The following is a 26951-nucleotide window of genomic DNA, read 5'->3' as shown; positions in this document are numbered from 1 at the left end:
TCTTCTTGTTCTGAATGTCTCTTTTGCTAGTCTCACAGATTTTCTGTCGCCCTCTGCCTCTCTAGATGTCTGAATGACTTTGCCCCTCCTTGTCAGTTGGTCTATCTCTTCTTTGTTATTCTTTTTTCCTTTCCTACTTTTCTCCCCCATTATGCTTAGACCTTTGGCCCTGTCCCCCTAGAAATCCTCATCTCTCAAATTCCCCCCACCTAGTTCAATTTGAGGGCCAAGAAATGAGGTCTCGTTGACCACTGTGTAAATAATGGACAGAATAATAATAGTTCTATTTGTTAAGTGCTTACTATGTGCCAAGCTCTGAACTAAGCACTGGGGTAGATACAAGATAATCGGGTCCCCCATGAGACTCAAAGACCAATCAGAGGGAGGACAAATGCTGAATTCCCATCTTGCAGAGGAGGGAAATGAGTTACAGATATGTTAACTGACTTTCTCAAAGTCACACAGCAGACAACTGATGCCTAACTAGTTGTTTTGTTTTACTGTCTCCCCCTTCTAGACTGTGAGCCCATTGTTGGGTAGGGATTGTCTCTATCTGTTGCCAAATTGTGCGTTCCAAGTGCTTAGTACAGTGCTCTGTACACAGTAAGTGCTCAATAAATACGGTTGAATAAGTGAATAAATGAGCCAGGAATAGAACCTAGGTCCTCTGACTCCCAGGCCTGTGCTCTTTCCCTGAAGCAATGCTGCTTCTCACTGAACAAAGGATAACTTCTGCTGCTCTGCCTATGGTGACCATGGTGCAACCTATGGGATTTTGGCACACCTCCAGTCTGGGGTGTTTATTCTGACTTTGGATCTAGGCCTTTTCCCTTTTGATCTTGTTGGTGGGTCCAGGGAGGTGGGGTTGAAGGTCACTGAGTTGACCCAGAGATCAGAAATACCAGGATCCTGAGTAATTATATTTGTGATTGTATTTCCCATGAGAAGCAGTGTGGTCTAGTGGATAGAGCACAGACCTGGGAATCAGAAGGAGGTAGGTTCTAATCCCTGCCTCTGCCACTTGTCTGCTCTGTGATCTCGGGCAAGCCGCTTCACTTCTCTGTGCCTCAGTTACCCCACCTGTAAAATGGGGATAAAGACTATGAGCCCACTGTGGGACGGGGACTTTGTCCAACTTAATTAACTTGTATCTATCCCAGAGTTTAGAAGTGCCTGGCACATAGTAAGCACTTAAATACCATTAAAAAAAAATTAGCAATAGTTTTACTGAGCACCTATTATGTGTCCAGCACTCTACTGTTTGGGAGAGTACAACATAAAAAAGACAGGACACCTGCCCTCAAGGAGCTTACTTCTGGGGTCAACTGGGATTCGGCTTCCAACTCCAAGCACCCCAGTCAATGTGTAGATGGAGATAGGAAGAGGACTTCAGTGTATTCTAACAGTGTCTAATGGGCACTCCAAACACAAACGAAATAGAAAGACTAGTTCGCTTTCTCTTCCCCCTCCACCCCACTGACAAATCAGAAACCAGGAACCATCACCATCATGTCCCTCATGTCACCCTTCATGTCCCAAGGGAGAGCAATCCCTTGGAGAGAGGATGTGAATGTTGCAGAAGTTAAGTACTTACACCCAACACGCAAGCATTAATGCCCCACTGGGCCTAAGAAGGAAATGGGAGGTCATCTGAATGCTAAACCTTGGAAAATGATGTTCAATCGCTTAAATGCAAGAACAATGAAGTGTTTGGTCCCACTCATGATGGTTGGCTGTTGGCACAAATGAATGGCCAAAGTCTTCTGTGCAATTTGGTCTCGAAATTAAATTTAGGTTAATACACCATGAGAGAGTTTTATGGATAGCTACTCATCCTCCTATCCAAGGGGAGTAAAAATTGTGCCAGGTGAGTAGCAAAGAAGGCTGATTTGGTTTGTTTTACTACCTATGGCCCTTCTGGGAGGGAAAGCAGGCTGGGAAATTGTTGAGAGCAGGTAAATGGTCCTCAGCAAGGCTGCTATCAAACATGGCTCCAAACACCCCACATCCCCCCTTCAGCAGGAGGAACTTTTCCTTTTGCTTGCCACTACTGTAGAGCCAAGAAGCCAACAGAGGGAGCACAAATAAACTAACAAATCTCTTTCCCAGAACTGTGCTGGCTTTGCTGGTGACACCTTTGAGACTGCTGGCAGCAAAGCAAGTAACAAAAGTGGTGTTAAGTTGCAAACACAGGGACCAAAAAAAAAGTCAAGATTTTGCCAAATGAGGGACAAAAGCAGACAGAGCAAGCAGTCTGGCTCCCCTCTTCTGAGAGGAGCCTGCAAACAATAGACAGTGAAAGGGAAAACATGAAAAACTAAAAAGAGCACTTGACTTTAATAGCAGTAATAGGATAACTAGATGTCTCTTTTATTAGTTATAATGAGGAACTAACATTTCATAAATAGACCAAAACAGTGAGTGTGTTTGAATAATACAGTCACTAAGGTCTCTTAGCATCCTGCATGTTTTCAGTTTTATTTGCTCAAGCCCTCATTTCTTCTTTTAAATCTTTTCTTTTCCAGTTTAATCTGATGGGGGTTTTTTCCCTTAGATGGAAGTCCTGGCACTGCCTCCAGCTTGGCTCTCTTCATCTTCTCCTTCTTCTGGCAGAGCCCCAGCATCTCCAAGGAGACACAGCACCTAGAGCGGGCCATGGCCAGCTGCCTCCCACCAGGGTACGTGGACCGAGAGAAGGAGTTTGGCCATTCCAACCGGTGCAAGTTAACCCACTGGAGATGTCAAATGGGGGAAGGGGCTGAAGCAGGGGAGGATGGGATGAAAAGGAGGAAGTGGGGACAGCTCTGCAAGATCCAGTTACACGTTCCTGATGCACCTTCTGGAAAATCTACTGCAAATCCAAATCTACTTACTCTATTTTCCTATTGTGCCCTTTGGTTAATCAATCGATCTATCAATCAATAGCATTTATTGAGCACCCAAAGTATGTATAACACTGTACTAAGCACTTGGGAGATCACAGAAGGGATGATCACTGATCTCAAGGAGCTTTCAATCTAGCAAGAGAGTCTGACAATATAATTTACAGATAGAAGAAAAAGGAAAAATGGATTTGTTGAAGAGTCAGTCTTAAGCCCTCCTCCCATCATTTTCTACAGTAACGGGAGTGATTTTTAATTCCCTTCACTCCCATTCAGGCAAATCTTAAAGTTCTCCCTTATGAACTGTGTCCATAACATCCTCGAGTTCCTCCACTTTGGGGCTAGCCTGCCCACTGCCTCCATAGCCCTACCTTATTGAGCTATAGGGCTAACATCTCCCTAAATAAGTTCTGCCCTTTTTCCACTGACAAAAGCACACAATGGTCAATGGCAGGGAAGTGGATCCCAGATATTTCAGCTGAGCTGAAGAACATCATCACTAAGGACAACACCAAGTTTTCCATTCAAAGTCCCCTCAATGAAATGACTCCAAATTCATTTTCCATGGCTTATTCACCTAGGTTGAGCTAATGAGGGGCTATGCCACCAGTGGTGATGATTTCTGACCAAAGGTGTTCCACAAGATAATGAAAAACAGCTGGCTAATGGGAGCAGCAAATACCATGGTGGCTACCAAAACGGCCACCTGGCAGGTCATATGGTACAGTAAGCACACTATCCTGAGGTCATTTTGGCAGCAAATAGGTCCTGCAAGTAAAAAAAAAATCAAAAAACCTTTGTGGGCAACTTTACCACGTGCTGCACACCCACCAGCCTATTCTCTTGTTGCACTGGGTGCCCTAGTAGGAACATTAGGAAAAGGAAAAAGTGTGAGAGGCCCCGCACGGTCCACTGTCACTATAATCAATTCCTCTGCACAGATTCTCCGGATCAAGGCCTATCCATTGTTTTCTGCCCTCGCTGAATAGCAAACAGTCAGATGTGGGAGATGTTACAGGCCATAAGCCAGGCATGCAGTATAGACTAGTGATGTTCGCACCACTTTATGGAAATCCACCCAAACCTAGAGTTTTTATTCAGGGCATCTGTGATCCTGTATCTGCTCTAGAGTCGGTGTCCGGAGGCCAAGGGCTCAAGATAAAAACCCCAGATATAAAGGTGGTAGCTACCTTATCTGTATCGGACAAGGGACAGACCATCTGAAAATCACACTGCCTGCTATAAAAACCAGACAACTGACCACACTAGCTGGAGACAGCCTAATTTCTCTCCCTATCCACTCAACCAGGCTAAACTAATCAACCATGGAGCAACAAAACTCAGCTACCTTCCAACAAAGAAGCAGCCTCCAATTACTCCAGGAAATTTAGTGTGTAGCCATAGGGCTGCAGTACTATTGTCATTATTACCAATTTGACATGCTTCATGAGCTGAGGGATGACTCGTTGGGACATCTGTAAACCAGGGGCAACCTAAATCTCCTTGGCAGCCTTTAAACACACCTTATTTGGGATGGCACTGCAGAGGAATCTGCTGAGGTGGGAATAAAGTGCCTTTTCTTTTTCCTCTTCAATCATAGTAAATTGCAGGATTTCAGTCTTAACCAAGAAGACATCAAAACTGAAGCTAATTCAGGAAACAAATGCATAGAAATTGATATTTCTCTCCAAATGAGAATGCCAATTTCCCTGGGGCAAGGAGACTCTACTTCAATTAATATATTTCTAACCTCAAGTTTTTAAGTATGAACTTTGCAAGCATGGCTGTCATCATAGAATGCAGCTGTCATTTACTCACATTTGCTTACAGACCAGGAGTAATTTTCAAAACAGGGATACTGGGGGTGAGGGCACAGGGGATGTATTTAGAAAGCGAAAAGAAGGATTAAATCTGTCAATAATTGGTTCTGACTGAAGGAAGATCAATTTCCTTGATTGTGAATCACTTCTGATCTCAGACATAAATGAGGCATCATTCAACACAAAATCACCTATTGTCAGCAAATAAATGAAAAAAGTATTTACTTTGATTTTTTTATCCAATATCCAAATTCAAATGTACTATTTAAAAAATACATTTGCACTTTCCACCCTGCTGCATCCGATGATTGCAGTGTGATTATTAAACACTTCATAAATAATAATGTGACATTTTCAGATTGTGCATCTGATTAAAGTGGCCATTCTTCTTTCTGCCTGAGACCACGGACAGATGAGATCGCTGAAGACAGGATATTTCCATGTGGCCTCGACACCCCCCTACCCTGATCCCCTGGGATGAGAAGTCACCACTGTCACCCAATTAAATCCATGTGCAGATGAGTGGCTACTGAGGCACTGGGTGATTCATTCTCTCCCAAGTTCATCTGTGGTACACAACACTATCTCTTACATGGCGTAGAGCACAGGCTCTGTTTCCAAATAAGTATGCAGGAAAGATCCTGTGGCATCTCTCACCATGGGCACAGCTTAACTTAGATGTCAGAAAGATGGATGTCATCATAAATGGTATTTGGTCCACGTTTTGCCACTGTGATCCCAGAACTTCAAACGAAAAGACCTTGTTAAGTCAGCACTGTTTGGTCCAACAGCGTAAATACTCTCATAATCCTGTAATGATTTCCGATCCTGAAAAATGACTCTGTCTTTAGGCTTTCCTATCTCTTCTGCTTATTCATAATAAAGAGGATAGGCACTGAAATGTTTTCTAACCAAATTCATTTTCCCCTATAGGGCTTTAGGGCAAGTTTAACCCCCACCGGAAGAACAAAATGCTTTTCCTTTTTCAGAAAAAGACTCAAAGAGACAGGCCCTGATCTCAAACCCATATCAGCCATCTGCCTGGAGAGTGACCTTTAATATTATGCAAAGGGGAGAAAATCATTGCTCCAAACAATAGGTTATTGCATTTGGATAATCTCACGTCTGCCCTGGTAATCTTTCTCCTCCTACTGTGTGTCAGTAATGCAATAATCTCTGTCCTCCTGCTTTAATAATAGAACTATCATCTCTCTTTCTTTTTTCCTTTTTTCAGTCAGTGCTGATGTGTTTTGGGCTGCAGTACTCTGAAATCAGCTCCCACCTTCCCCATCATCACACACCCCATTAACACATGCAACTTTTCATTTTGGTTTTAAGAGAATTGCTATCAATGCCTTTCACCATTAGTTCTATAGGACCAAACAGAAAAAGGGACAGTTCTTCCCCTCCCACATCTTTTCTGACATTCCATTATTGGGTAGGGTTACTAAATAGTTATTCATCTCTTTCTTTCCCTTCTAGATCTGCCCAATTTTGGATTTTATATTCTTCGGGCCCCATTGTCTCATACATTGAAGAGGATGTCTTCTCACCTCTCTGGGATTGCCCAAGAGAGAGTTGCTGTTAACACACACACACACACATATATATCCTGATTAGAAGATACTTTATCCACCATGCAATCCCAAGGAACTGAATTCACATCCCAAAATGGCTCATTCAAGGTTTTAGCCTGGGTCACAATACTCAGGTTTTCAGACTTAAGGAGATAGGAAAAGGGACTAAGGAAATGAGCACAATTTCTCAGAACCCAAAATAAGTATACCTTGTTAGAATATCATTAATCCACTCCTTGTACACACACAATTGAATGGAAAGGATATTTGCAAGGACCAATAAAATCTTGCCTGCCTAGTTTTAGCCCAACTAGACTTGATGGTGGAAGAAGGGGCTACCCAGAATACATTTGGAATCATTGGCAAAGGTTAGGTGATTACTCTCTTGGGAGGTGGGGAAACATTGCTTGCAAATCAATGACATTTGTCAGCACTAATATCACAACCCCTCATCACCTAGACTGTCAACATCAATCAGCATCTTTAAAAAGAAAAGGTGTTTGAGATATAGTAGCGAGAGGGAGAGGGCAGGGTGGAGGAAGAAGAAAGGAAAGATGGTTGGCTCTTGAAAGAGACATGAAAGAACAAAGGAATGGAACCTTGGAAAATTGGACTGTAATGTAATTTACCTGAGGGGAAGGAGTATGTCCTCTCTCCTGTGTTCCTTGTTTCACTTAAAGCAGTAGTTGCAGTACCTTCAGTTTGTTTGTTTTTTCATGAATACAATTTTTTGACCATCTCCTTTGGGAAAAGCACTGAAATAGGTAAGTAGAAATATGCAAAAAACCCAAACATATAAATTGAATATAATCCCACCTCACAAAGATCTTTCCAAATAGGAGGAAAAAAGTAGCACCAACCGTTTTCCTTCATTTCTCAGATCCCTAGTCCAGAAACAGTAAAACTCACAGTGTTCTAAACCCGGAAGCTCTTGAGAAGGGGCTGGGGGAGATGGTGGATAGAACCCCTCCAGCAAAGGAGGGGAGGGAGACAGTGGATACCATGAGCCCCAACAACAATATTTCAAGTCCCGCTTCTGCTTCACCTGCCATTTACTCCTGCAGAGACTGAGTTTAGGGGCCATGATGGGAGGCAGAGCTTCTAGAATAAAGGCCCAAGGCTATGAGTCCCTGAATGGCCCAACCCCAGTGACCCTCCCTCCCTTAAAAGTAGCAGGAGGAGGTGGAGGGAGAATTGGAGGAAGAGAAAGAGAAGAGTGAAGAGGAAAAAAGAATCATGGCCTAGTGGACAGACCATGGGCCTGGTAGTCAGAAAGACCTGCGTTCTAAACCCAGCTCCACCATTTATCTGCTGTGTGACCTAGGGCAAGTCACTTAACTTCTCTGTACCTCAGTTACCTTGTCTGTGAAATGGAGATTAAGACCGTGAGCTCTATGTGGGACAGGGACTATATCCAACCTGATTAGCATACCTACCCTAGTACTTAGCACAGTGCCTGGCATATAGTAAGTGCTTAACAAGTACCATTAAAAGGTAGAGAGAGGGAGAGAGAGAGAGAAGGTGGAGTTGAATAGATCAGGGGGAAGTGATCTCAGGGTAGAAGGAGCTGATGCTGGTGATTGGTTAGTTTCAGAAATAGGGGTAGAAGTCAAGCTAAGAATAAGGATGTATGGTGAGGGGCAGAGAGGTGAAAGAAAGCAAAGACTGACCTGGGTCAGGGAATAAGAGATAGGATTAGGAAGAACTGATGCATTGGGGAAAGAGCTTATGCTATTGCTCTCTTTCTCCCCAAGCTGTCCCCCTCATCTTTATCCCAATCAATCAGTATTTATTTTAGTGCTTACTGTGTGCAGAGCACTGTACTAAGTACTTGGGAGAGTACAGTACAACAGGGTTGGTAGATACTCTCCCTGCCCACAATAACCCACATCTTGCCTCTCTCCACATTCTGCTCTTCTAGTCCTATCCTCAACCTGCCTCTCTTGGTCCCTCAGCCCATCTCACCTGCTCTAGCCATTTTTTCTCACCTTTCTCCATTCCCTCTCCCTCTCCTATTCATTTTTGCCCCATCCCACACCATCCCAATTTGCAGGCACTCACACCATTGGCTGGGAGCCAGATGGGAAAACTAAGCATGGGTCAGGAAGGACCAAGCCAGTTAAAAAAATTAGAGCATATGAGGAAAAATATGGAGGATCTGGTTGGGAAAGGGAGAGACTCATTTTAAAAAGGTGAAAACTCCAAATACAGTGATACCTGTAAACCCAACCAATGCAAAATTTTCTTTGAGACCTTCTGGCCTACTAGATAGAACACCAAATGAGGAGTCAGGAGCCTTGAAGTCTAGTCTCTACTCCATTGTCTGAACCACTGAATGGACTGTGATCTCCATCACTGAGTAGAATGTGACCAGGGGCAAGTGGCTTAATCTCTCTGGATCTCAATTTCATCCATCTGTAAACTGGAGGTGCAGGGGGAAAAGGAGAAGTAATAGTCCCTGCCTTCTTTATTTTAAGTATATGGGAGGGTGGGGGGCGGGGAATGATAACACTGAGAAGGGATGCTAGAGAATACAAACTAGCATTGTAATTGTATCAAATTAGGTCAGGTTCATTCCCACTTTATGGAATCACTTTTACCCTTTCCTTCAAGGACTTTAATACTTCAGTGGTGATGTACAGGCAAGGTACAACCTCTTTTTGCTTAAGGCAAACTTTAATAGACTTCTGGAAGACAAGTAAACAAGTGTTTTTTTGTTTGTTTTTTCATCAACATCATGGACTGCATTATTTTGGGCCCACCACAATCAAAGTAATGAAAATCATTTTCCCTTCTTTTCTGTCAGTTTAGATAAAATGCAGTTCACTTATCGGGCCTATCTGTCCACATTAACCTACCAGGAACAATCAATTTGTGGTCAGGGACAGGAATCCATATACCTGCCACCCTGGCTGGTTTCTCAGTCAGAGACAACACTGAGTCCCCCAGCCCCCTTCCACATCCTCCTTAGCTCCACCCTTTTTACTCATAGTTATTTCCTGATCACAAGCACAAAACAAAAACATGGAAGCAGACAATAAGTGGCCTGGGTAGGGAGGGGATATTTCTGCTGATTTCTCAAAAAGAGAGAGAAAATCCCCAGTCCCTTGTGCAGAGTCAGTTGGGAGCAAATGCTACTTAAGGAACAATCTCAGTTCTGACTGGTCCCTGGAGAACTGTCAACTCAGCCACATGAACTTCATTATCGTGAGCATTAGCACAGTCTCATTTGCTCTTCTTCCCTTCCCCCTCCCCTTCTCATCTTCCACTTGCCACAGCCCAGCTGCCCAAAGCAGAGGGCCAGCTGAGTGCACCAAACAGATGACACAGCAAACACAAGGCTCTCCCCCATAATAGCCCCCTCCCAAAATCCACTAGTGTAGCAGTTCTTTTTGCCTCTATCCTCACTTTGGCAGTGTCTCCGGCATGAACGTTGCCCATTTTAAAGGATTTGGGGAATTATCTTAAATGGTTTAAATATTTGGTGCAGAAGGTTAATAAAACAGGATCATAACTAAGCAGGTCCTAGAATGCAATCACTCCTCCAAAATGGAAGCAGTGCCTATCCCATTACACCGTCTCTGGGCAGGAATTGTGAGGAGAATGGATGAAAGCAAGGATGCCCAAACAGCTGCTCTATACTGAGGTGAAATCAGACAACTGGAATAAGGTAGGAGAAGCAGCACTTTCAAGGCACCATGAAGCAGAGACTCAAATGATGTGGGCACAAGGGAGACAGCCAGAAAAGACAGATCAGCCTGGAATACAGCAATTAAAAATGCAGTTGACTTAGACCAGAAGCTTCAGGAAGATCTTAAGAGGAAGTAAAAGCAGCCCTAGGTACTACTGGAGACAAATACAAGAGTTCAGGAAAGGGAAATTGTTTCATTCTCATTAGGTAGAAGAGATGACCAGGCACTGATTGGTCTTAGCCATATCCACAGACCCTGATTTTTAAAATTTCACCCCTTACTCTCTCACTTTCAGTCAACAAGCAGCTGGTCACGCAGATTTCCTTGCAAATGCCTTGGTTAAATGTGTCTTAAAAGCAAGTCTGTTCTGTGCAGGCCCAGTTCTTTTATCCACCGTCTCTATGAACAATGATCTACAATGCTATGGTGTTTGCAATCAACTTCCACTAGACCTATGAATTTATTTGGCATACTGTTTAAATAATATTGTTCTGCCGCCCTAACTACAGCATAAACAGCCACTCTAGATAAACAAGTACTGAGGAAAGAGAATCACAGTATATTTTATATCTACCCTTGCTGAATCCACCAGAGTTGAACCTGTGTTCACCTTAAGTCTTGAAACTTTCCGGTCCATTACACCTTGAGGTTTGAAACTCTCCAGTTTGTTTCCATGTCCATCATTTGTCATTAGTAAACATTAGCTAATGCTTTGAAATACAACAGTCATTCTCTAGTGCATGTCCTGATTATTTTAAGGATTTTTGTTTTAGGATTTTTGGCTATTAGACAAGTCCTCCACCTATTTGAAAATACTTCATGAGTTTGGAGTTGTTTATAAGAGTCATTTCTTTGTGTGTGTGTGTGTCTGAGAAAGAGATAAAAAGCACATGAATCATATTTAAAAGGATTATTCTAGGTCTTGTTTTCTGCTTTCACAGACCTGAACTGGAAAGTCCCTGAGTATTAATACAGGATTTCTATCTTCTCAGAACTCTAATGACTTGCCTCTAGCCCCTGAACCTACTGTAAATATATTTGAATTAAGAAGCACTACCTTTTCCATGAGCAAATTCCCAGGTGAAGGGTGAAAGGAATTGGGACCTTCAAAAACTCCAGTACCTTCAAATTTCAGCCAAATGTTTTAACACTACCCATGGCTTCCATGGTAATCTTGTTCACTCTGTTCCACTTGTTTTGAGAGGCTCATGTTTTCCCAACAGGAGAAGAAGACTACATCTAAATCCCCACAGTGGCTTGAACCTGCCTCCACTGAGTTTCATACACCAGAGATTTCCAGATTTGCTGCCACTAATAAGAACCAGCTTGTAAGTTGATTTAAAATAGCATTAAGCATCACCTAAAAACACTGTTTCTCACTCCTTGTGCAAAAACTTCCTTTGGTGTTTAACAGTCACATTAAACCATATGCTTAGTGATTTAAATAGTCATCTAAGCCCTAAGCTCCTTGTGGACAGGGACTGTGTCTACAATTCTGTTGCGTTGTATTCTACCAAGCTGTGCTTTATACGCTACACAGAGTAAGCACTCAATAAAGCCATTGATGGATATGTGAAATTCTTACAGCTTGTAGCCAATGATGCTTTGAAAGCAGAAACTGTAGGCACCCCATAGTCACCTTTTCCAAAGTCCTATCAGAGCACCTTAGACCTTCCAAGTTTGATGTATGGGTTATTTTACCACAATTGGAGCAGCCAGATTCTTACCCAATCCCACAGCGACACAGAATGATATCTGGCCATTGCTGATTTATCGAAAATCCTCATCATTTAAAGCAAGTGTTACCTTTTTCCCATGTCCCAAATCTGTGGGAGGAAAAAATTAAATCTTCTTTCTCTTTCTCAGATATGCAGACCACTGGAGGCCCAAATGGTTCCAGCATATATAGGAGAACAGACACCAATTAGAATTTGCCCTAAAATATGTGGTGGTAAGTAAAAGAACTACAGATTGTTCTGACACATTTAATACTTATTGTGCTTGGCACCATTCTTCTTTCTCTTCTAGACCGTAAGCTCACTGTGGGCAGAGAATATGTCTTCCAACTCGTTATATTGTACTCTCCCAAGCATTTGGTACATTACTCTGCATACAGAAAAGCTCTTAATAAATACCACTGACTGACAAATAAATGCAACTAATTGATAACACACCAAGAGAGCAGAATCAATTTGCCTTTGTGCAGGTTTGAAGACCAAAGGAAATTAGAATACTGGAATAGGTTTTCTTTTAATTTTGGCAAAGCATAAAATGCAAGAAAATCATCTAAAATGGCTTTGCTAGAGGGAACATAATAGTAAATTCCTCTGTCCACAAGGACATTTGGTGGGATTTCCCAATCCTCAGAAATGGAGGCAGTTAAACAGAGAGAAGTACTGCTCATAGTAAATTCCTGACCGACCAGATTCCTATTTGGGCAAGACCTTGTCATTTAATCCATATTTCTAGGTTGCTGCACACTCTTAGGGCCTTTAACATGGATAAACCTTAAGGTAAACCTTAGCTGCACAGCTTGTAAACTACTGCAGTTTCCTTTTTAAAAAAAATAGGAAAATGTAAAAGCAGACCCCTCCCTTGCCCTGGACTTAATTGAAGACAGAGCTATTTATTTTCTTACCCTTGCTGGGTCTGGACCATGAAATATTTATTTTTCTCATCCCGCCTCTGTGTTCTAATGGGGTAAGCCCAATTCCCCATGGAACTAACGGGTAAATTGTTAGTCAATAAACCAAAACAAGGAAATCCAGAAATAAAGGAGGGTGCTACTAGCGCTCCCTTGAATGGAATCAGAAGCCTGATTCAACAGAACAGACAAACAAGGAATAGTCAGAAAAAAGATTTACTATGCTTTATCAGCAATATCCTCAATCTTTCTGTGATTCGAGTTGTATTGTGTGTAATTATCTTATAGAAATGCTGTTCTTTGATGTGCTTTATCCAGCATGCCAAAGTACAGTTCAATTCTAGTGGGTTTTCATGGCTGAATGGAATTAGATTAACTCCTCTGGGCCTGCAGGGCCAGCCTAGACTGTCAGTGGCATACTCATCATAAATATTCACGTTTTTATTTTAAATGGGAGAATCCCAAATACTCCAAACCAGCACAAGTAAAAAGAAACAAAGGGCTTGGATTCCCATTACCTGGCAGGAATTAACATTTCAAACATCTCTCCCTTCATTACTTCTAACCCAGTGAGGAATGAATTAAATGTTTCCAGGTATTCATAGACAGGGCTGCCCTTTGCTTTTTAATTTTAAATGCCACACTTAAATTGAAAAAAGTGATTTAATCTCTTTAAATATATTTGGGTTTTTCAATTAGGAAAGTTTGTGGGTTTGTCGTGTGAAATACTGCACCACTGTCACTATGTGTGGCTTTCCCGTCACTTCAAAGGTCAGGCACCCAGTTTCAAACACGAGATACTAGTGTCCATAACCAGGACAGTGATAGTAAGCACTTAAAGTATTATTATTATTATTATGTGCCAAGCACCATACTAAGCACTGGGATAGGCACAAGATAATGAGCTCAGTCAGAGTCTAAGTAGGAGGAAAAATAAGAGCGTCACCATTTTACAGCTGAGGAAACTGAGCCACAGAAAGTTAAGTGGCTTGTTCAAGGTCACACAGCAAACAAGTGGCAGAGTCAGGATTAAAACACAGGTCCCTCTGATTCCCAGGCCTAAACTCCTTCCACTAGGTCATGCTGCTTCAAAATGGGGCTCCATACTTATTCAACCAAAATCTTCCCTAGTTTGCTGTCACTATCCCATAACTTTTAGAATGGAACAGGAAACGTCTGGGGTTCAATTTGCCAATCTACGGACTGACTCTTGGGAGCTGGAGAATCCCAAATGTCCGCCTCCTCCCTATTAGACCGAGTCTCCAAATTCATAGGTACTACAAACACAAAGATCTCACAGGCATAGTCTTTGGTTATAAACAGCCAGCCACTGTTTATTAAAGGTTTCAACAGCAATAGTCATTATTCAACAGAATCTTAAACTGGATCCAGACATAACCATATACTTATAACTCCCTTAGCTACACTTGGGAGGCAGTGTTGCCCAGTGGAAAGAGCCTGGGCTTGGGAGTCAAGAGAACCCAATTCGAGTTGCACGTCTACCACTGGACTACTGTGTGAGCTTAGACAAATTGTTTAATCTCTCTGTGCTTCATCAGTTTCCTCATCTCTAAATGGGAATAAAGTCTGTTCTCCCTCCTTCAGACCTGGAGCTTCATGTGAGTCAGGGACCAGGTCTGATCTGATTGTATTTTATCTACCATGGCTTTTAGCACAGTGCTTGGCACATAGTAAGCATTAAATAAATACCATTATTATAATGATGATGATGACAACATTTAATCATAGGTTTGGGTATAACTTGAAAAGGTCAATACAGAGTTGACAGTCCCAACCTCTCCCGTAGTGCTGATAGTTTGCTATCGGCATTGCCTGGCACTATAATTGTTGTGTCCATCTCGCAACCCATGGAAACTTCAGTTTGAACACTGCCACTCGTTTCTTGACTGTAGCATGCCAGGATGGCCCGCTTCTTTATTATTATTATGAGGATGGTATTTATTATCACAGCTTCTCATAGCTGCTTCCCAACATTCAACTGTAACACCTCATCAGGAGTGTCCCCAAAGAAGTACAAAGGCTCTAGTCAAGAGTGAGGTAGGATGGGGACATTTGACGAGTAAAATCTCACTCCTCTTCCTGCCCTAAACCCCGGACCATCTCGCTGTACTGCCTCTCCCGATGACAGTAGAGGGTCCAAGTACCAAGGGGACAGAGGATGAGGCCAGTACCCAAATCATCAGCCCAGTCCCACCTTGCCTCTGCACTGAGAGGAGAGAGGACAGGCACTGGTGACATGGCCACGTGACCATCTCCATCCTCCCCTCTCTGCCTTGGGTGGCAGCAGCATTCCAGAGGCCTGCTTGCCAACAGGGGTAGACTTCACCCAATGGCAGAACTCTATGCAAGTGCCCAGATTGACCCTTCCCCAGGGACAGGTCTGGCCACATTACCTAAGGCTACCTTACCACATCACCAATACTTTAGTGAGCTATTGAGGTGCTTCCTGCTTTCAGATAACACACCATAGCTCACTATCAGCAACTGTTCAGGCATCCTACTTGGGAAGCGCATGTGTTTTGGAGTGGTGCTATAGCCAGCTCTGACTATAGGCCACTCCAGGGCCCGGGGGAACAACACCAGTGGAAATCCAGCACCTCTCCCAGTGCTGGAGCAGCCTTATCTGCAGTCAGAAGCTCCAGCCGTGGGCTGGGGTCATTGTTGAAGATAGTAGCAAAGAGGTTGGGGAATGGTGTGGCCTGGGGGATAGAGCATGGGCCTAGGAGTCAGAAGGACATGGGTTCTAATCCTGACTCCACCACATGTCTTCTGTGTCACCTTGGGCAAGTCACTCAACTTCTCTTTTACATCTGTAAAATGGGGATTAAGAGTATGAGCCCCCTGTGGGACAGGGACTGTTTCCAACCTGATTAACCTATATCTACCCCAGAGCTTAGAACAGTGTTTGGCACATAGTAAGCACTTAAATACCATAATCATTAGTATTATTCTATTTATAGAATCTACTTGATTCTATTTATTGCTATCGTTCTTGTCTGTCCGTCTCCCCAATTAGACTGTAAACCCATCAAAGGGCAGGGACTGTCTCTATCTGTTACCGATTAGTACATTCCAAGCACTTAGTACAGTGCTCTGCACATAGTAAGCGCTCAATAAATACTATTGAATGAATGAATGAATATTATTAGAGCACAAGGTTGCTGACCTGCTCAGTCCCCCATCCTACCTTTTCCCTTCTTCCGGCTCTGGGCAAACCAATTGGGAAAGTTCAGGCAATATTGGCTTCCCAGAAACAATCGGTCCAAATCCCACAAGAGGTCAACAGGAGCTCTGGGCACCATAGAGACCTCAGGTGCTTAGTACAGTGTTCTGCACATAGCAAGCATTCAATAAATACCACTAATCGATGGAGTTGAGACCCAGATCCACTACAAAAAGAGGATGGATTGGAAATATCCCACTGCCGGTGTCAATCCACCGGGGATTGGGAAGCAGCGGGGCTCACTGGAAAGAGCACGGGCTTTGGAGTCAGAGGTCATGGGTTCGAACCCCGGCTCTACCACTTGTCAGCTGTGTGACTGTGGGCAAGTCACTTAACTTCTCGGTGCCTCAGTTATCTCATCTGTAAAATGGGGATTAAGACTGTGAGCCCCACGTGGGACAACCTGATTCCCCTGTGTCTACCCCAGCGCTTAGAACAGTGCTCGGCACATAGTAAGCGCTTAACAAATACCAACATTATTATTTATTTAATCCAGCATTCAAGCCTGGTCCCCAGCACTAGCTGAGTTTACTTCTGCCAGTTTATATCCTATCCTTATTCCACTCTTGGAAACATGGGGTGTGACTTATAGCAACAAGCTAAAAATCAAAAGCGGCACTTGTTTTTAAAAAGATCAGTATCTCTCCTCTCCGATTATTTTGGTGAATTTAAGAAGCAAATTCTATGGAACACTAGGGTGGTTTACAGGAACGCCAACAGGCATCACAAATCAAAATATGATGGGTGCAAGGAGCAGAGGGAAAGGATGGACTCTGGGTATGTGTGGATTTGAGAAGGAAGAAAACCATGGAGTTACCATAGGGGGAGGGAGGAGGGAAGAGGGGTAAGAGATGAAACTGATACCTTTTGAGTAAGGCTAGAGAAACAAGCTCAGATCTGTATGCTTATTAGCTTCCCACTGAAAAATCATCTATAGCTGAAAGCAGACTGGAGAGACTATCAGGACTCCTGTAATGGAACACAGCTCCATTTAATAGTATCAAAAAGGAGTTCAGAAGGCAGATGTGTAGCTCAGAGCAGGTGAATGTTGCTAGACAGGCTTACTATCTCTTGGTAGAGACTTTGTGAAGAAGGAGGGGGAAAAAATTGAAATTCTGTTGTCAAGTAACATCACGCTTTAATTTCATGCCACATTATGGCAATCTGGTCGGCAAAGCACTCCCAGTGTGTGACCACGGAGCTGCTATATTACAGCTTCTGCTGGCAGCACTGATAGGCCCGGGAGACCGGCGGTCCTCAGCTAATTGCAAACCCGATTAAATAGCAGTGTGAAGAAGTTTGATTAATTCAATCTATCTCCGTGCATCAAGACCAGCAACCAGACACGGCCATGGCCCCACATCCTTCCAGACTCTCATCCTTTGTTCTGAGCACTTAAAAGGGAAAGGGATGGCAGTGAGAGGAGAGAAGGGAGGGCCAGGCGATAGAAAAATTATGAAATTATGAAATGTTGAAACCATTTCATTTCCCTTTCTTAAAAAATGAATCTTTCTGCCTTTTTTAAAAAAATGCACAAAAATGATCATTTCAATTAGCATCTTTAGGCACTTGCCCAGATAAATTACCATATTAATAAACTTCTGACAGACTTTCGAAGACTGCTTATCTGAGGGCTTGTGATCAAGCGGAATTTACGGTCCCTTGGACAGTAGGGATTTGGGCTAATTCATTAGAGTTGTTTCTTTTTAGGTGAAAATATTGATCCTGCTGATCTTGTATTTTGTGGCTGTGCTCACATTTGGGCCCAAGAATGAGCCAAGAGGACACCCAATAAGACCTGGGAGTCGGGAACCCTCCCTCCTCTCAGACATATTTAGCGCACTGATCGGAGTGATTTTTCTGGAAATGCTGAGCCATAAAAATAGCAGTCAGTGACACTGACGACCCACAGCTGCCCATCCTTCGCCATGAACACCACCACAGCATTCAGTGGGCTGTTGGTAAATAGTCAAATAGATGTTGCAACTGCCCATGGTTTGACAAGTGCTTATGCACTTCATTCAGCTGGTGTAGAAAGTGTCAAAGAGTGACTTTGTACTGGGGGCATTGGAAGACATTGCTCAAAGACAGTGCACATAATTCTGTTAATAATAATAATAATTGTATTTGTTAAGTGCTTACTATGTGCCGAGCACTGTTCTAAGCACTGGGGTAGATACAAGATAACCACGTGGGGCTCATGGTCTTAATCCTCATTTTACGGATGAGGTACGGTGTTTTTACGAGATGTTATTCCCCTCGACTCTATTTATTGCCACTGTTCTTGTCTGTCCATCTCCCCCGATTAGACTGTAAGCCCGTCAAACGGCAGGGACTGTCTCTATCTGTTGCCGACTTGTTCATCCCAAGCGCTTAGTACAGTGCTCTGCACATAGTAAGCGCTCAATAAATACTATTGAATGAATGGATGAGGTAACTGAGGCACAGAGAAGTTAAATGATTTGCCCAAGGTCACACAGAAGACAATTGGTGGAGTCGGAATTAGAACTCACATCCTCTGACTCCCAAGCCCATGCGCTTGCCACTAGGCCATGCTGGTTCTCTCATGCTCTTTGGATGAGTTTGGCCACATTTTCACTGAGCCTTTCACTGAAACACAAACTATTGTCCCATCTGCAGCTCCCATGTAAGCCAAACAAGGGTCATTTCCCCAAAAGACCGCATTGCAGGGAATGACTTACACTTCATCTGCAGCTTGGTCGAGATGGAGTCTTTTCTTCCTCTGCTGGGCACCCCCAAAGATCTAGTCCTGTCTAACGCCAGTGCCCTGAGAGAGCTCTGCCTCTCAGCATCACTGACCTGAACCCGGGGACATCCAACTGGCTCTCGAGGCCGTGGTAATAACCCAGCCAAGTCCTCAGAGAACTCCTGATGAAAGACACAGTGTAAATGCCAAATTGCAATATTGCAATATCTAATATTCCCAGACTTAGAGGTGACATAATTAATAAAGAACATTGCTACACAAGTAGACACACTGGAAATACGCTTCATGACTGGCTTTTTCCCCTTTAAATAAATCCCCCACAACAGTGGTGTACCTAAGGAAATATACTTGACATTTGCATTAATAATCAAGCAAATTCATTATGTTCAGCCCTGAATAAATGAACGCCAGGTGATTCTGGAGAGACATTCAAAACAGACACTGGAAGGAATCAAGGCCAACAAAAGCTATCAGGCCCCGCATGAAAATGATAATAAATTTAGGGTTCTGAGTGCGTTGCAGGCGAGTACATTTAGATATCACCTTGTATTAAATAGCCAACTAAACCTGTAGCAAAGGAGCTGCTAATACATCAGGTATTAATAGCATTACTTGTAATATCGGTGTTAACACAGTTGTACATAGAGGGATATTAAATTATTGCTGCTACTCATCAGTAACACGGCTTGATAGAATACTGTTAAATCCAGCCAAAGTGGCTTCCTGCCGGCACTGGTGCTGCCACAAAAAATATATCTTTGCAGCTCCCTATGGACTCTTTTCTGGGGGAAAATTATGAAATACCTGCGTGACCCTTCTAAATTGAAGCTGATTTGATGGCAACAGCTGAGCAACTGTGGCACTCAGAATTCCTCAGTATTTCCAAATCCAAGTCTTGCCATTTCCATCCATCTCACCACCCCCTCTCTAGCCCTGAATGCATCTAAGGAGTCCTAGTCCCTACATTGTCTCTGGAATGTATTTCTTTCAAAGGCCACTGAGCCTCCCATTATGATTCCGTGGTGAGAAAAGCAGAGAACAGTAGGAAATGATGGTTTACACAAATGGATGTGAAAATGCATTTTCTCTTGTACTTAGAGAAATAACAGCTTTCAAAAGAGATCTAAATCCTAGCAACAAGCACTTCACAAATGCAAAACGTCCTTCCCTTTTTTTATATAACTGCTTAAGGAGCCTTCTCTTCTGTGTAAACTCATTTTAAAAATCTGTCCCCCTACCCTATTTTGATGTTTTTTGTATGATCTTGAAAGGAAGGGAATGTAAATTTCCTTGCTGGAGCCCTGTGCATGGGTTGATATGGTTAACCTGGATTATAGGTTGTTCTTTTCAACAAAATCTCAAATTATTGAAGGGTTTTTTGGGGGGTTTTAATGCAAACATAAAAGATTCCCATGGTATGTGAAAATTTCACTCCTGGAATTTTGAATTATTAAATACTGGAGACATGTGGATACATAAGAATTGTACATTTTTCCATAGGATATTAGGTCTTACCTTCAACTCACTGTCCTTCCTGAAAACATTATTTAAGGAGAAATGTTGATGAATTACAAATCAACTCAAAAGAAAAAGAAAATCACTAAAGTCTCTTGGTGGCCTGTTCCAAATCACAATGCTTTCTGACCCAAGGAAAGTCAGGCCAATTAAACAAAACTCTGAAAACTAGATTACCCAAACCCACTCCCTGCTGGTCCCTTGTTTTGGAGAAGGGGACAAGGCGAAACAGGGATAAATCCAGCTAATTAGAATGAAGTAGGAAAATGTCTCAAATCAGGTGAAACCAAGGAGAAAGAAATGATATTAGAAAAAGTGAAAAAAGTTCAGGAAATAGAGCTGGAGTTCTTACTCGGTTTGAGGTTAGCAAGACGACAATCTGAGGGTGGCATGGAAAAGAAATAAAGGAAGAAAAAAAATCTGTTGTGGAATGTGCTGCCACTCTAGTGTACTATCATTAAACCACATCAGAACTTCATAATCACAGTGTTTAATTAAACAACAGAGGCACGAGGCTCTGCATTAATAATGAGGCCTAGCACTTTAGCATGTCAAGCTAAATACAGTTTTAAATTAATAATGTAGCACTGCAGCATTAGTGCAAAAATGAAATCTTATTAACAACTTAATAAAGTCTCTTATTTGCTAAACTTCCAGCTACTGAATGAACAGAGCTGGAAGGAGACTTTGATTTGTGCAATCAGCCAGGAGGGGGAAGGGGACCCTATCCAACATTCTTTTGCAGTTTTACTATATCTAGCCTAACTGCTATCAAAATCCCCACTGTTGTCAGTAGTAGGCCTCCACATGAAACTTTGAGGTCCAGATGTAATGAGAGCATTTGCTGTTTTTCCACAATCACTGAGCACATTTTTCCAAGTGCCTAGATTCCAAGGGGGTGAATTACAGGACTATTACAGAATAAAATTACCCCATATTTGTGTTAGACAGTAAGGTCACGGCCTGCAATCCAGTAGTATCTAGTAACATGACCATCCTGATCTTACAAGTCCACGAGCCAGCCAAACTATCACTGGGTTCCACCTAAAGTAGAGGCCTGTTACCTGCCAAGGTGTGCTAAAGAGGACGGGTCAGGCCGGAATCGTCGGCCAAGATGCGTTAGGGATGGCCTGTGACCCTGAAAGTGACCTGGGTCATGACCAGCCTGCAACAGGGAATCCTGGATACAGTCAAGGTTTTGATCAGCATTATTATGCAGATAGCAGTTACTGAATTCTGGGAGTTCATAGTGCCACTACAGTCCCCAATGTAGAAAGAATCAAGATGACCAGCGAGTCTCCTGAGAGAGAGGACGACATCAGCTGGATTCCTTTCCTCCTCTATTGGAAATGCTAACCTGCTTAAGTTAAGCAGTTAGCAAACCCTCCCATTTAGCCTCTCAACTTTCACCAAGTCTGTCTCCTTCACAAAAGGATCATCACATGCCCCACATATGTGCATGTTGACCCAGATACTGGTTTGGGAATTATCCTCTTGATACAAAGGCAAACAGAAGGTTTCAATTTCCTGCTACTGATAATTGTTCGTACTCCCTTCCAATTCCCCAGGGTGCACCCAAGAAACATGGATGGATCTAGCAGATAGAGGACACTCACAATAGGTCATTGAACAGCTCAGGGAGTTTAGTAAGGGACTATGGTGCCTTTCACTTCAGGGTCAATGGCTTAAATGTAGGGCAAGCTGAGAATGGCAGAAAATCCTTATCAATCATTACCACAATCAATCCTGAAACAGTGTTGATTTCTGCAGTAAAGCAAGAAGACGTCGGTGACAGTGGCAGATATTCAGTCCCTACTTTATCTTGCTTCCATTTAGCACTTGGCTTCTGAACTACCTGTCTCTCTTTCTCCGCCTTCATCTTCTTTGCTCTTCCTTCACTACCCCACTCATCATTTCAGGACTATTGTAAATATCGGTGCAAACATTAAACAGAAACTGACAGGAAGAAGAAAGAGCCTTCTAGACTGGAATTTGCCTGTGGGGCACTTTGAAGGATTTCTATTTCATGTTAGCTTTACCTGGTTTGTTCTCAGCACCTGTTACACAACAGCAATACACCAATTTATAAAGCAATGGGCACAGGAGGGAAGTCATTACCTTTTCTGTGGACCTGTTTACTTTGAGAGGAACCTATACGGAACACAAACTTCTGTTCCCCACTAGTATTCTGAAAAGATTGACCTTCCCATCCCAGCCAAGGTAAAACAAATCCTTCTCTTCCATCTAATGTGAAATTTCTCCTGACAAAAGAACATTAGTTATTGGAATTCAGGCTCATGGGGAAAACGAATGGTAGGGGAGATGACAATTTTACTCCTTCAGTGAAGAAATCTCCAAGAAAAAAAGTGAAATAACTGATCCCATCATGATATTAACATCCCACTGTTCATTTAGAGTGGGTTTAAAAAAAATAGTAGGAAAATGACTTCTCTTCTGTGTAAAGTGATTACCTTGAGTTCCATTTCCCCCAGTCTATGAGGTTTCCAGGCACACATATAAAGTATCCCGATGTCCCAAGGCTCAAGATGGGATGGCGGAATGTGGCCCAGAAAAGAAGGGAAAAAAGCAAGCAAGAAGGCAAGAATGTGTTGTGGGTGGTGAGGGCACGCAAAGTGAAGGAGCCAGGGAAGTTATAAGGAAGGGCATATGAGGATGAGTAAGGAGAATTGAGAAGGGGAGAGAGGGGAAAGGAAGGGAAGAGGGACAGGGAGAGAGGAGAGGATGATAGGGAGGAAGGGATTCTCCAGACAGCCCTCCAGTGACACTATGTTTCTTCTACTCCACTAATGCTATTTGGCCCCAGCAGAACTGACCTTTCCAAGGCCAAAAAGTGCTGGACCAAAAGAGCAACTTCTCCTATAGCCAGGATGGGAAGGAGCTCATCAGTCACTATCAATGCTGCCAGCCATCAGTGCTACTATGATCCAAGTTGGGCAGCAGAGGCACCCACTTGTTCTAAAACTGTCCTTTGTAAGACAAAGATGGAAGTTTCAGGCCCAATCAGAAAACAGTCACACTGGAAATTCCTATTAGTGGTTCTGAAGGGCCTCGTCTAACCTCTATGATAGGACTCACGGGGGAGCAGTGGCTAATGCCACTGAAAAAGAGGAAGAGGAGGAAGAAGAGAAAGAAGCTGGAAAGTCTCCATTCCTCTGCCTCCCTCTTACTCTGCGACTGTCACCATTGTCAGGGCCCCAAGTTCTTTCCCCCTACCCCTCTCAAAAGCAGGCCCTTAGGTAGCGTGGCTTAACCCATTCAGGGGGATGGACAGCATCTCCCTAATCATAACCATTATGCCTTATGTGGGATATCTAGTTAGCCCCTGGAACACACCCTCATTCTTTTTCCAGAAATGAAAGTGCATCTTCCCTACATGTCTTTTCCTCTTGCATATCAGAGAGAATTGAGTTTGAAAAAGTTACATCCTGTCACCCAAACACCCAGTGTGTTGGAAAACCAACCTAGAGGAGAAAGGTAACCAGGTTAAGACTTCTTTTTATGACCTTAAAAAAAAACAAAAAGCAAACAGTGACACTTTAACTAGAGTTGCAAAGGTCCTAACTCAAACACTGCTTTAGAACTGTCCCGATCATCAACTGCTATGGTGTGTAAGTAATTTTTTTCATAGCCATGTTCATGCTTAATGGGAAGGTTGCAATATGGAATATGATATTTGGACCATTAAAGTTCACGTAAAAGTAGCAGCTCTTCCAGTGACATAAAAATCATTGAATGTCTGTTTCTCTCTCTCCATCTTCCCATGTTAAATAATAAATACCTGCCTAATGGAAATGGTCAGCTAGGGAGACGCAGTTAAACCAAGGCTGCAAGGAGAAACCCACATCCCTTCACCACTAGCAAGTTAATAGGTCATGAACAAGACCGGCTAGTGTCTCATGACAGCCCTTCAGTTTCTATATTTTACTCATAAAACTTGAGACAACAAACTTGCTCCTAACAAATATCATTAATTTACTTTTTAATTGTGTAGTAAGCAGCTGCCTGGGGAGCCAGAATATCTCTTTTTTTAATTTTCTATTTATTAATATTTAATCTCAGCCGAGTACAAAATCATTTGTGCAATAACATGGGAACAGAAGGAATAGAAATCAATAGCCAGCCTCTCACAAGGCATATTCAGTCCACTGTAAATCCATTTTCAACTGTTCCCTTGTCTTATTAGAACACTCTCGTCTTTTCAAAGACTACTGGCCTCTATGAGCCCACCAGACAGACAGAGCCCAAGGTGACAATGAGGAAGACGACATGTGTGAATTTTGTGTACAGCGCTGGACTCCCACTGGACAAATGCAAAAATCTCTCATGACTATGGCCAGTAGAGCAATGAGTCACCTTGTGGTGGTATTTATTAAGCCCTTATTATGGGCTAAGCCCTGTACTAACACACTGATGTACTACTCAAGTCAAATAGGACAAGTGCTCAGACCAACATGACGTCAGTTTGAATGGAGAGGAAGGGGAAGATTCTGAGGACATTGTGAAGAAAGAACCAGCAGGATTTTATGACTGACTAAATATAGGGTTTGAAAGAGAGAAATTAATCAAGAATAGTGCCAAGGTTTCAAGCATGAGAGACAGGGAGGATGGTGGTGTTGTCAACAGTGTTGGAAAAGTTAGGAAGAAAGAGGATTTGGGATTGAAGATGAGAAGTTTGTTTTTGGACATGTTGAGTTTGAAATACCAATAGGATATCCAATAGAAATATCCTGGAGGCTGGATAATAGACTGTGAGCCCCTTGTTGGGTAGGGATTGTCTCCTGGTTGCCAAATTGTATTTTCCAAATGCTTAGTACAGTGCTCAATACGACTGAATGAATGAATAATAATTGTAATAGTAAAGTGCTTATTATGTGCCAAACACTGTATTAAGCACTGCAATAGATACAAGTTAATCAGGTCAGACACAGTCCCTCTAACATGTGGAATGCACATTCTAGGGGGTAGAGACATCAGGTATTTAATCCCTATTTTACAAATGAGGAAATTGAGGCACAGAGAAGTTGTGACTTGGCCAAGATTACACAAAAGGCAAGTGGTGTTTTAGCAAACATGAGAAGCATGTGGCCTAGTGGATAGAGCACAGTCCTGGGAGTCGGAGGGACCTGCGTTCTAATCCCGCCTCCACCACTTGTCTGCTCTGTGGCCTTGGGCAAATCATTTAACTTCTCTGTGTCCCAGTTACCTGATCTGTAAAATGGGGATTAAGACTATGAGCCCCATGTAGGACATTCATTCAATCGTATTTATTGAGCGCTTACTGCGTGCAGAGCACTGTACTAAGTGCTTGGAAAGTACAATTCAGAAACAGAGACAATTCCTGCCCACAATGGGCTCACAGTCTAGAAAGGGGGAGACAGGCATCAAAACAAAGTAAGTAAAATTGATTGATTTAAATTTTGGCTCTGCCAAAGAGGTATTATGTGAGTAAGTATGTTACAAAGAAACATGTAAGTATGTAACAAAGAAAGCAAATAGGGTCATCAATGTATAGATACTTTGGAAACTACATGCCTCTTTTAGAGTCTTTTACCAATGTAGCTAACTTAACTCCAAGTGTTTCTATACTTCAAGAGAAGGAATTTAGATTCCCAAGCCTATCTCCCCATTTACCGCAGTGAGTAATTTACTTAGACTGTGAACCCCATACGGGACAGGGATTGTATCCCACCTGATAATCTTGTGTTTACCCCGGCACCTAGTACAGTGCTTGGTATATAGGAAGCGCTTAACAAAGACAATTATTACACTCAGACCTTAAAAGTCCTGATGGCTTGCTAAGAAAAACTCTCTCAAAAACAGCACAACTTCTTATCCATTTTCCCACCCCTCTATCTTAACATCTTGAGTTTGAATATTCTCACACTCTTTTTACAGACTTCAAAATCTAATGCTGGGCTCAGTTATGGCTAGTAAACGACTTTGTCTGGAATCAAGGTTTGTGCAATTGAGAAGATTAATCAGCAGAGGGCAGCAAAGAATTACCAAAAAAGAAAAAAAGAAAGCAATCCTCCACTTCCCAATCCTTGGGCCCAGTTTTCTTTAACAGCTATTATGGATCAACACCTACAGTAGGCTTGTTTCTAGGAACATATTCCAATAACAAAAATTTCGCATTCACATTTCTCTTGGAAAGTTAATTTCTTAAAAGACAGCACAACAAATCCATAAACCCCCTTTTCCCTTCATCGTTAGAGAAAGAAAGCAGTAGCCCACAGGAGGTTTGCCCGCAATACTGTTCTCAAAACTAACTTCTTGCTGCCACCTAGAGGTTAAAACGAGACGCTTGCGAATATAATATCAGCAACCCTACTACAGTTATCTATAAATTAGGAAAGCGAACAGTCCACTGGCATAGGGAAAATACAAGTTTTTGCAGCATTTCCCGTGTCAAGATTTTTTAAAGACGTTTTACAATGGATGCAAACTAACTGGAGACTTCAGGGTGCAGTGCAAACCTTAGAATCCGAGCCAGAAACTTAACCGTTGGATTTTCAATTTTTCAAGAGCGAGAAGAGTGTTTAAAAAGGTTTAAAAAAAAAATCTCCTACCTAGATCGGAGTATTTCGGTTGTTCAAGTGTTGGAACTCTGATTGCCAACGAATGTGACCCCCAGCATACTGAATGTGGCTCCACCAAGACAGGAGTGAAGGGAATTGATGGGAATGTTTCCCAAGAAGAAATTGATTCCATCCAGGTGATTTTAATGATACACCAGGTGGCACTGCTGTCCCTTTAGGCGATTACCTTTCAGTTAAATCAGAGCTCTAGAAAAGATTAAGGTTATGGTGAGCCTTTCACCTGGTATTT

General features: G+C 42.6%; 1 long non-coding RNA gene across 1 annotated transcript in view; it reads right to left on the bottom strand.

Moving 5' to 3' along the window:
* LOC120638580 overlaps positions 1-26746 on the bottom strand; it is a 72954-nt gene extending 46208 nt beyond the window's left edge. The window contains exon 1 of the long non-coding RNA XR_005660303.1: positions 26693-26746. This is a non-coding gene — a long non-coding RNA (uncharacterized LOC120638580). The remainder of the gene's footprint in view (positions 1-26692) is intronic.
* Positions 26747-26951: the final 205 nt, after the last annotated feature.

This window comes from Ornithorhynchus anatinus, chromosome 8, assembly GCF_004115215.2.
Source record: "Ornithorhynchus anatinus isolate Pmale09 chromosome 8, mOrnAna1.pri.v4, whole genome shotgun sequence".
In the NCBI taxonomy this organism is placed as follows: domain Eukaryota; kingdom Metazoa; phylum Chordata; class Mammalia; order Monotremata; family Ornithorhynchidae; genus Ornithorhynchus; species Ornithorhynchus anatinus.
This window is presented reverse-complemented; position numbering and strand designations above follow the sequence as displayed.